We start from the raw sequence: 12,585 nt of genomic DNA on the forward strand, positions 1-12,585 counted from the left end.
ATATTAACAAACTTACACAAGTACGGATGCAACACACTATTCATCAAGCACATAAAAGTAGTTGAAGCATTAGTCAAACTGAATGGAACTACAACAAACTCATAATGCCCATACCTGGTCCGAAAGGTTATCTTGTAAATTTCCTCCTCTTTGATGCAGACCTGATGATATCTGAATCTCAAATCAATCTTCGAGAACACTTTTGCTCCCTTCAATTGATCAAACAAGTCACCAATCCTCAGTAATGGATACCTTTTCTTGGTGGTCACTTTGTTCAACTACCTGTAGTTAATGCATAATCTAAGAGTACCATCTTTCTTCTTCATAAACATTATCAGTGCACCCCAAGGCGATATACCTGGCCTAATGTATCCCTTGTCAAGCATCTCTTTCAGCTGTAACTTTAACTCTAACAACTCAGGTGTGCTCATCCTGTAAGGTGCTTTTGATGTCGGAGCTGCCCCTGGCGCCAACTCAATAGAAAATTCTACTTCCCTATCAGGTGGAAACTCTAAAATATCCTCAGGAAATAAATCTTGGAACTGCTATAAAACTAGGTACCTGCTCAAAACATCTGCATCCTCAACTTCCTTACCTTTATCACTAGAAATGTGCACTACAAATATCGCAAGCCCTTTCCTACGACTACGCTTTGTCTGTGTAGTCATCACCATCCTAACTGATGTGGCTTTCTTCTTTCCCTATAAGACTCTGGGTTCTACATTGTCATCTAAGCACTCAATAGTTTTTTCATAACCTTGGTTCTATGAAGGTACAACCAATCCATGCCCAACAACATATTGTATGATCCCAACGGTAATACATTCAAATGTGTTGCGATAGGCATACCATTCAAATAAAATGCACAAGCTATCACCCAATGATGAACTCACTTCTTTGTATCTATAGCCAACTACACTAACCAAGATTATGCATGCAATTTCTTTCTCAAACCACACTTATCCACCAAGTCATGACTAACATAGCCACAATTAGATCTAGAGTTAATCAAAATAGAAATAACTTAATCACAAAGATTACCATCCATCTCAATGATAGATGCTTGATGGTTTGCCTATTTGTTATCCAATGCTAGATAGATACAAGGAACACTCTGACAAACATCCCCAACAGTTTGTGCCTCCTGCGCACCATATATCTGAGGCCTACCACCCTAATTTTGTGGACAATCTCTCCTGCTATGATCTTTGCCACAAGTCCAACACTCTATAGGCTTCCAGCTTGCATCCTTATTCTGTTCTTCTGATCAAAATCCCTGTCCTCTGTCAGATGCATTGAACTTCTTTGATGGCGTTGCATTCTCTTTATTACCTGTGCCCTGAGGTCTTACTTGCTTCTTGTCCCATTTTCCTTTGTTCTTTGCATTACCTTTCCAGTCTAGTTTAGTCTTGGATCTGTGCTTCAATTGTTCATAGCAATGCTTTAGCTTTCAGATGGCCTCCTCCAATGATCTAGGCTCATCGAACTCAATTATGTCTTTGAATGCCATCGGTAACCCACTAGTGAATCTTTGAATCTTGGCCTTCTCCTCCTTGAGGTAAGGCACATACCTCAGTAGCTCCAAGAACTTGCTAGTGTACTCATCATCTGTCATAGATCCCATCTTTAGCTCATAGAATTAATTTTCTTGTCATCAAAGTATCTCTCCAATAGATACTTCTTCTTGAATAGCTTCTCAAACTCACTCCAAGTCAAGTCTTCCTCATCTATACCTCTGACATTCTTCACATATTCCCACCAAATGCCTGCTTTACATTTGAGACTGAATGTAACTACTTTGGCTTTCATGTTCTCTAAATAATCATGTAACCAGAATAACTTCCTCATGCCAAGTAACCATGCCTCTTCATCCTGTGGTTTCTTCGTCTCTCCATCCAAAAATAGGTGGCTTTGCTTTCTTAAACTCATCTGGAAAGTATCCCCTATCACTCCTCCGATAAGGATGATAACAATGACGATCATAATGCCTATCTGAACCAGAACTAGAATAGTACTTGTGTCTATCCCCTCTCCTATCAGGAGTGTCCAACAATTTTCCATCTCTCACTATGTCATCTCTATCTGACTTATGACCACCACATGACCTACTACCATATGCCCCATTAGTTATTTCCTCCTGCTCATGGTTGATCCGACGTGGAACCTGTCATTGCAAATTTGACAAACTATGAAGTATCATTGCATTTACCTCTGCTTGTTTCTCCTGTGACTGTATGATTCTGTCATTTTTTGGCTTATAACTCCTTATTTCTTCCTTTAAGATTCTAAATGTGTCTGCTGGATCAGAATAGTGCCCAACACCATGTTGCTCATTTGATCCGTAGGGAGACTCTCGGGAACTGTAGTCTACCATCTTCGTAGTCATCTTTTTTATTCTTCCTGCAAGGTACATCATGTTAGCTAAACCAAAGTATCTTACCATAGTTCGGGGAGGATATATCATCTACAAGATCAACCAATCAGCTTAATGCATGTATAACATAGTCACAACAGCATATAGAAATATAACTCGTAAGCATATAACCCTATAGCCATCATTCTTGTTAGAGTCCAATAACTGATGCATGACCATGTCAGCCACACATACCATGACCTCATGCATGACGACATAATCACACCAACGTATGTGGACAATGCACAACCATAAACTTAGGCGATACACCAACACATATATGAACAACACACAAACATAACCATGGACAACACACACACAAAAACACATATGATCAAGCATAAACAAGAAATACTTGTAACAACATGTAGCAACATCTAACCAAGCATAAAATAATGATACATGTAAGAGACATATAACGACATGTAACCAGTCACACATTCATGACAATACACTCCACAATAACAACATCAACTTTCACATGACAACATCACTACAAACATGATCAACACCATGCTAATGCAACAAGCACATGGTCTAACAACACAAGACACACTCACGCAACTGACATGCATGCATGACCAACACCCTGCCCATCCGGTCTGAGGGGTGAACTTGGCTCTGATACCACTTTTTAACACCCTCCTACCACATCTACCCAAGTAACCGTACAACTAGGGTAAACATGTGACGAGAGCCCACTATGATATGATTCAACCTCCTAAGTCACATCAAGGAAGTGGAATCAACAAAAACACACCATACAAACCTTCAACATCAACATTAGGACCCTCAAGAACCATCCCAACCTTTCTTCAAATCAGTCCCTGGGTCCCACTGAGATTTTAGACCACTTGTCCCTCAGATGCTCCCATGTTATAGGCATGTCAGCGTTTAGGAGGCCCTAGGAGCTCTAATGACAAGGCATGCCAATGTCTAAGGAATATTTTGCTTAGTGTTGTGCCAACGTCCCTGGGATTTGAGCCACTTTTTCAGGCCCAGAACTGAAGGACACCTTCAGAACAGAAATATAACAAGGAGACAATGAGGCAAAAGCAAATACTTGAACAAGCCCTTGACAGGACCCCTACTAGCCATGACATGCATTTCGTCAAACATATCACGAATATGTAATCTATAGGTGTAAATAACATATTTAAGCATAGGGGTCTCATACTTAGCTGAGAATCGCTAAGAAGCATTGATGCCTCAACACATTAGCTGCCATTTCATCCATTAGGTCATAGATACATTGTTCATCCATTTACAAGTAAAAACATGATGAGATCCATACATATATATTTTCATAAAACATATGCATAACCAACATAATAGCAACAAAAATACCAAGGAAATCACAACCATATAATCCACATATAAACCAGTGTAATACTCATAGAAATACAAGGAAAAATAACCTCATATTATTAATGATGCAAAATCCAAACCCGGGATGGGACTTCCACATTCCACCCTACCGTAGAATGGCTGAGCCAAATCTCTCTTCATCCATTCACTCCCGTGCCATATTCCTATGAAAAATCCTCAAACCGGGAATACCTACTACAACTACTGATGTTATTTCTCCTACTTGTTAGATTTACATGAACAAGTTATTTGTAGTTTCCTACAGCAAACATCGAAATACATACACTATAGCCTACACCATCAAAATAATATGCCGAAACAAGAAACTGAACAATAGAGAAAGATACAACACAAATGACACAGTTGTTTTTGGACAAACGTCTCTAGAAAAAACCCAATGCGGGAAAACCCGTGCAGTAGATCTGAGGATTTTTTATTATTATGCTGAAGTTATTTTTGAATACAATCTCTAGATGCCTTGCTGGCAATCCAATACAAAGAATATCACTCGACATAAGAAATTAGTGAGATTACCTCACTTTACACTACAAGTCCTGGCTGATCCGGCATCTGAACCAACGACTCCCCGACTACTTCTGCGCTGCCCCTGCTTGGGCCTGCGTCAGCCTTTAAGGCAATGTGTCACCTTTGTTGGGAATTGATTTTCCTTCTGGAGCTGATTCTAGCTCTCTTGGCTAAAAAACGCCAGCCCCCTCAGCAAATTCGAACTTCCACATGGGGCATGCGTGAGCCCTTCCTGGCTCTACGTCACCCTCTCTGGCCTCTGCACTGCCTCTTATGTGTGTCTCTCTACCTCTCTACTGAGTATTCTTGGCTCCATAGAAGATACTTCAGCCAAAACTCCCTCTACCCCTCTCTGTGCGATCACTACAAATCATTGCGTTGCCTCTAGCTTCAACAATTCAATCTGACTGATCAATTCTCTGTGTGTTTTCCAAATGACCCTCAAGCCTCCTTAAATAATCTTCTCATTGACATTCAACGACTCATATTAGAATCCGATCAATGGATAAGATCATTTATGCTTGATCCTCATCTTATTTTAGAGTTACACCCATAGTTAGATTAATTATTTTTATTTCCTAAGTTTAGACTTAGGGACCCATTAAAAATAATTAACTAATTTATAAAACTGTCTCCGGGTGGAATTTCCCAAAACTCTTTCTTAGTTCTTTGGAATACATGTGCCTAAGCCTCCTTACAAAATTTGAGACTTAGAGCACATCCGATGCTACCAAAAATCAACACCCCCTCTTAGCGAGGAATGTGCTCTAGTAATGCCTCATACTGAAGCATCACCCCAACTTCATAACATCGTCCTCTACGCTGCTTATGCTGCCCACCAACTACTACGCTGCTGCTGCAACTGTACTGTTGTTGACACTGCCACTGTCAACACTGCATCCGTACTACAACCCCCTCTTAAGTGCTGCATCTGTGTTGTTGCTAGCACTGTCACTGCTAACACTTCATCTGCACTGCAATTGAAAAAACATCCCAAAATTTGAACAAGTGCTCAGCATAGATGCATCTCGATGTTGAAGATCTGAATGTTGCTAGTCCCATGTTATCCCTCTGAAGCCAATGTGCTGCTGCTACTACTGCTTTGTGCTTCCTTGCACTGCTGCAACTCTGCACTACACTGCTCAGACTTGGCATTCTAGCCACTCCATCTGTCTCTCCAACACTCCTCTCCACCAACTGACACTGGTCCATTCTTCTACTTCTGATCTGGGCTCCTCTAGCAAGTAATTCATCCGAGAGGTGGGCTCCTCAAGGATCCTGCCCATCTATAGCTCTTTCAAACTACAACTCTAAATCATCCCACCTCCCTCGTGGAGGTATCTCAACTTTCATGGAAAACTCCTCCTCCTCGATCTTTGTAGGTGCAACCTTCAAATCATGCTTCTCATCTTTGTCCTTATTCCTGAGAGGACACTGTGTTGCATAATGACCCATTTCACCACACCTGAAGCATTTGATCTTCGAGACATCCTTCTTCTGCCTCCGCTGCTCCTTCTGCCCCTTAGATGCAAGGGTTGCATTTTATTTCTCCTCCTTGGGCTTCGACCCATTATTGTTGCTTCCATCAAGCTTACACTTTGCCAAGTCTCTCCTGAGATCCTTTTGCTTAAGAGTTTCCCACATATCATCCCAATTTGGCAAAGTCACCCTGCCCAGGATACTCTAGACAAAGACTTTCCACTCATCTAAGACTGAATTGAGGGCCAATCTAACCAACTCAAACCCTAAGGGTGTAGACCCCATGGCTGCTAACTTGTCCCGAGTCTCTTGAAGCTTCATGATGAACGAATCTATGTGCTTCCCATTCTACATCTATGCAGATCTTAATTTTTTCTCTAAGTACATCTTCCACTGCTCAAAAGATCCTTGATATAGCATTGCCAAGGCATCCCACATCTCTTTAGCAGTCCCTCTGCTAGCGATGTGATAAACTACATGATCCTTTACTCCATCCAGGATCATCCTCTTTGCCTTCTCCATTTCTGCTTGGTACTTCTTCAGCAGATCTTGATCTGTAGGCACAACCACCACGATGTCGACATAGGTCTTGAGAGAATGCTCATTTAGAAGGAATGACATCCTTGCCTTCTAAATGACATAGTTGTATGCTCCATTCAACTTGTCCTGATCTCTTAGCCCACTAGTTGCCATCTCTGCCACGAAAATGTCGAACTGCTCCTCTCTTCTCTTACTATTGTTGCTCAACCAATAAGAAAACAAACTTCTTGGCGGGAAGTCTACTGAGGAAAATTTCCCTCGTTATGCTTCTCTTTTCTCTTCTGATGTCTTTCTACCTAGAAAAATGACCTGCAGAAAAACTACGTCCCGCCAGCTCTTCCTGATGCTGAGGCTCAGTGCTGCTCCCTCTGCCATGACAAAATTTCGATTTGGAAGCCCTTCCTCTTTGTCAATTCACTCAGAGATAGGTTGCCTCGAAAATTTAGCCCTCCTGCCTTAGACTGCACAAACCACTATGGGGATTGGAACTGTTGCCTCCTACACCTATTTCAATCTCCTTTTTTACTCAACATTGGGTTCTCTGGCACTGTTCTTCTTGCTTCACATGAACTGCTCTGATACCAAGTGAAAATTCCTCAAATCGGGAATCCCTATTGTAGCAACTGATGATATTTCTCCTACTTGTTAGATTTACATGAATAATTTATTTGTAGTTTCCTACAACAAACATTGAAATAAATACACTGCAACTTAAACCATTAAAATAATATGCTGAAACAAGAAACTGAACAATAGAGAAAGATACAACACAAATGACACAGTTGTTTTTGGACAAACATTCCTTGAAAAACCCAATGCGAGAAAACCGGTGCAACAGATCTGAGGGTTTTTTATTATTAAGCTAAAGTTATTTCTGAATACAATCTCTGGATGCCTTACTAGCAATCTAGTACAGAGAACATTACTCGATAGAAGAAATTAATGAGATTACCTCACTCTACACTGCAAATCCTTGTTGATCCGGCAACTGAACCAACGAGTCCCCGATTACTTTTGCGTTTCCCCTGCGCGGGCCCGCGTCAACCTCTAAGGAATTGTGTCACCTCTGTTGGGAATCGATTTGCCTTCTGGAGCTGATTCCAGCCCTCTTGGCTCAGAAACATCAGCCCCCTCAACAAATTTGGACTTTCGTGTGAAGGCTTTTGCACTGCTCTACGTGGCGCCTGCGTGAGCCCTTCCCAGATCTGCGTCACCCTCTCTGGCCTCTACACTGCCTCTTCTGTGTGTCTCTCTGCCTCTCTGCTGAGTATTCTTGGCTTTGGAGAATATCCTCGAGTCAATCTGCCCCTCTCTACGTGATCACTACAAATCATTGTGCTGCCTCTAGCTTCAGCAATTCGATCTGACTGATCAACTCTCAATGCGTTTTGCAAATGACCCTTAAGCCTCCTTAAATAATCTTCTTATTGACATTCAATGACCCATATTAGAATCTAATCAATGGATAAGATCATTTATGCTTGATCCTCATCTTCTTCTAGAAGTTACACCCACAGTTAGATTAATACCCATTAATTATTTTAATTTCCTAAGTTTAGACTTAGGGACCCATTAAAAATAATTAATTATTTTAATAAAATTGTGTTTGGGTGGAATTTCCAAAAACGCTTTCTGGTTTCTTTGGAATACATGTGCCCAAGCCTCCCTGCAAAATTTGAGACTTAGAGCACATTCGATGCTACTAGAAATCAACAATTCCAAGCATGAATGTGGGATCTCATAGAACACATCAATCCAAAACCATCAAGGGCTTCCAGAGGCAACCACATCAACCCATCAAACAATGATTTCACCTCACAGCCGGACAACAAAAAACATCATCATATTAGTCTCTACCCAAGGCTTCCAGCGCTCTAGAGCGTTTGTTCAAACCAAGGCTTCGAGGACTAGTAACTCAACCCACAACTGGCGCAAGGCTTCCAGAGCGTTTATTCAACCAGGGCTTCTAGGACTAGTATCTCAACCCACCAAGGGCTTCCAAATCATTTTTCCAACCAAGGTTTTTAGGACTAGTAACTCAACCCAATCTGTTACAGGGATTCCAAAGAATTTTTCCAACCAAGGTTTCCAAGACTACTAACTCAACCCAAGCTGTTACAGGGCTTCTAGAGCATTTGTCCAACCAGGGTTTCCAAGAACTAATAACTCAACGCAAGCTAAAGGAAACATGAGAACCAACCAACAAAAAAACAAGGAAATAAACCCACAATCTCCATGGCTATCCAGAAAATGGCAAGGCTAGGCAATCCACTGTCAATCAAGGCAATCCTCCATGCCAGTGACATATCATGACCAATAGTCCACATGCATATGCCATGCATGCCAAAACTAGTGAGGAAAACATACATGCAACTCGGTACTTGCAATCCAAATTCGTTGTAGCTATTGATCCCGATGTCCTCTTGCGCTTTCCTACTCTTCCTTTGCCTTCTTGTTCCAAAACTCCAAGTATGCCACACTCTCCAAGAATGCTCCAAGAAACTCATAAGTATCCAAGAATGTGTGAGAGAGAGAGAGAGAGATAGAATAATGAGAGAGTTCCAAAACTGAATTACAAAAGTTTGTGTACTGATCCTCAGAAGCCTTTTTATGAATGAGGCCTCTATTTTCTTCATTTTCCATTATTTTCCTTCATTTTCCTCCTCACATGCAACCTGTGACCTTTCACCTTAATTTTCTCCTAATTTCCATTATTTCCATAAATAAAATGCCAAAATTCCACTTTTCCTCTCCAAAGTCTTTACCATTGCCTTTGTTAATTTTGTTAGCCATAATAACCAAATGAACACCCACACTAGGATGTCTTGCCTAACATTCAGCTTGAAAAAAGTGTCCCATCAACCGTGGTTATTATTTTGCCTTTATTAACTTTTATTACATGGAATTTTAACGAGGGTCGTTACACATTTGTATTATGTATATATATTGCAACAATAGAGACTAACTTAAAATTGACTAAGAGTCATCTTCTTTAAATATAAAGAGATAGATTAATAACTCAAAAATCTTAAAAACCCTTATACATAACCAATTAATCAGTTTTTGATGATTTTTTTAAAATAAAAATAACAAGCAATTATACTAAGAGAAAATACTCAATAATAATGATCTTTATTACTAATTAAAGATAAAATCCAATAATGTTTAATAGTCTTAATAACAATGTTTAATACTCTTAATACTAATGTTTACTAAGAGTAGCACAAAATGCTAAGAAGTTAATAAAATGTAGGCATAATCCTTAACCGAAATGAGGTCATAAAGCAAGTTTGCCACTAATTCCTATAAAAATGAAACCTTGAACTAAAATACCAATCACATATGAACAATTTATGGTTATATATGATTATATTTAAGCTCAGATATGGTACTCCAAGAACCACCCTAAATCAGTTGCCATTTACTGCAACACAATTATTGACCTTTAAACAAAAATAAATCAAAACAATATTTATTATTATTATCTAGTGGTTGACCTTTCAACAAAGATATGCAAGTTGATAAAAGAATAATCATCGTGAATGCTCGATTCATTTATTCTTCTTTCACAAATAAAACAAGTAGTACAAGTAGTGCTCTCAGGAGGTTTACCAATTATTTGTCTCCCTCTTAGTGAGGGAGACTAAGAAGAAAGTTTGAATACTTACGCAATCATTTTTCCTAATTCTTCAAGAAGCTATATTCCTGCATAAGCGAAAGAAGAAATGATGGAGTTTCAAATTCCAACCTCCGTAATCCTTATTAGTAGGGTCAACATATGAATCTGGTAGTACAAAACATACTCGAGGCAACCCTGTTAAAGATAGATAACAAATAAATCACATGTAAGTCAAATATGCAGCAAAATTAAAATTCAAGGGATACTGAATTTGCAGAAAAACACTATATAAAAGGTTTCTCAATTACAAGTACAAACATCTGAAACTTCAATGACCATCAAAGAACAGTTACATGTTGCAATTGGGCTGTGATAAATTGTGCTCTTCTAATGAAATACACTTAAAAATGAGCTTGCACATTATACATGTCTTTATGATTGTAAGTTTTTTTGTTTTTGTTTTTTTGTTTTTGTTTTTGTTTTTGTTTTTGTTTTTGTTTTTTTTGTTTTTGTTGTTGTTGTTTTTTTTGTTTGTTTGTTTGTTTGTTTGTTTGTTTGTTTGTTTTTTTCTTTTTTTTTAGAGGGAAAAGAGATTCATATTACAAAAAAAAGACATAGTTTCAAGTTATTTAATAGTTATTGAACTAATTAATCCTTAAACAAAATCTTGAGAATGACAAAAATTTCCATGAAGTAACAGACTTTTAGCCTTCAATATTAATATAATGGTACACCATTAAATGGTAAAAATAACCTAGAAACCAAATAACTCTCTATGCAGCCATATATATATATGAAGTTTTGATACTATGTGATATGCCTCGGACATGTGTAAAGAGTAGCAAACCAGGAAGAGCGAGAGTAAGTCTTTCAATCTAGCACATAGATGAGAAATGTTGAAGACATATGAACCTGGAGCAAAGACACTCAATATATTGAGTCATACTTATGGAAAAAAAAAACTCAGGCTGAATTAGAGAAATGAGGGGTTCAAAGTATAAATTGGATATATAGATACAAGGAAAAGAAAAAAAATCAGAGAATGAAGTAATGGTTACCTTAACTTGAAGAACACATCTCCTTCAGTGCTATCATCCTATAGAAATCACAAAAGAAACCCAAGTAATTATAAGGGATAAAAGAGATAATTAAATAGTGCCAGAGAACAATTTGGCGAAATGCCACAAACCACTGCTAGCGTAGAGGGTAATAAAAGTTAGGGCTGATATCAAAACCATAGGTACCATCTTGAAATCAAAAGAATACTCTTTTATAACCTTCAAGACATGACTACGAGTAACGAAAAAGTCCACGAAAAAAAGAGAGGAGAAGATTCAATCTACTGGCTAGAATTAAAAGTGAAATCTTCTCACAACCTTGAATGACGCATGATGGAAAAAAACTCCATAATTGGATATGACCTCCATTCTGTAGGAAAATGATAAAATAACAGTGACATTAACTTACCCAATATGCCCTTAATAAAAAAATACTTGAGAGAGCAAAAGTAGGTATCGCACTAATACTTGTTCACAATGAACAAGACACATTATAAAAACCCTTGGAATTCAATGAGATACATAAAGTAGAGAGAAAGTAAAATCTTGAGCTAAAAATATGTTGGATGGAGAATTTACCCCTTTGTGCTGGAATGGAGAATTTCCCCCTTTTTGGAAGTGCTCGTCAAGAAGGATTCAAGAACCTCTTATCATCATCCTTCATTTGCTTGCAATACCCTTGGAAAATTTGCAGAAATAGGTATGAAATGGTTTAAAAAAAAGAATCACAATATAAAATAAACAAGGAAGAGCTATTGTGAAATTTCCATTCGATTAAGTATTGATAGTTGTATACATTCCTCTATGTAAGAAAATCAATAGATGCCCATAAATCGATTTAACATTTGTAACAAAACAAGCAATGGCACTGAGGGAGATATGGCGAACATAGCAGAGGAGAGCGACGCCTATCTACAAGAACAAATTCCAAATGCACAAATGAGATAGAAGTTAGGGTTTTCTGTCCTTTGGTAAACTCAGGAAAATCTCCTCTGTTCGATTGCAGTTACAAATCTAGGCTGCCCATAGTGCTTGGAGTAATGGTGCCATGTGAAGACACACGTTATCTATTATGTGGCTTATTCTAATTGGGACATGTATATTCATAAGAACTTTACCATACATGGGTGCGCATATTAATAATAACGAATAATATTAGTTTAAAATTAATAATAATAAAAAAATAGTGTGGGAAGATGTTCATATCTCAAATACGAGTACTAATTTTGGATGAAATCATATGAAATCAGTGCACGGAAGCATATTTGATGACCTGTCCATTCTACTACATACCAACGACTCAAATTTACGAAAGAAATTTTAAGAGCACCTATAGATCTAGACGGTTCATATTTTATAACTCACTGGGGGAGATTAGGCGATCACATGTCATGAAATTAAAGCATAATATCTCCGTGTCAGGATCTTGTCATGTCACATGTTGTTATCTTTGTTTGCTAATTGGCCACGAACCTATTTCCGACCATGTAATTTATTTTATTTGTTATATAAAACAAGAACCCAAATACTTTGATGGCACATAACAAAAAAAAAGAATGTAGAATGTAATCATGGCAAAATAA

Source organism: Pinus tabuliformis, chromosome 7 (assembly GCF_031772625.1).
Source record: "Pinus tabuliformis cultivar Carrire ecotype Pingquan chromosome 7, CPIR1, whole genome shotgun sequence".
NCBI classification, from domain to species: domain Eukaryota; kingdom Viridiplantae; phylum Streptophyta; class Pinopsida; order Pinales; family Pinaceae; genus Pinus; species Pinus tabuliformis.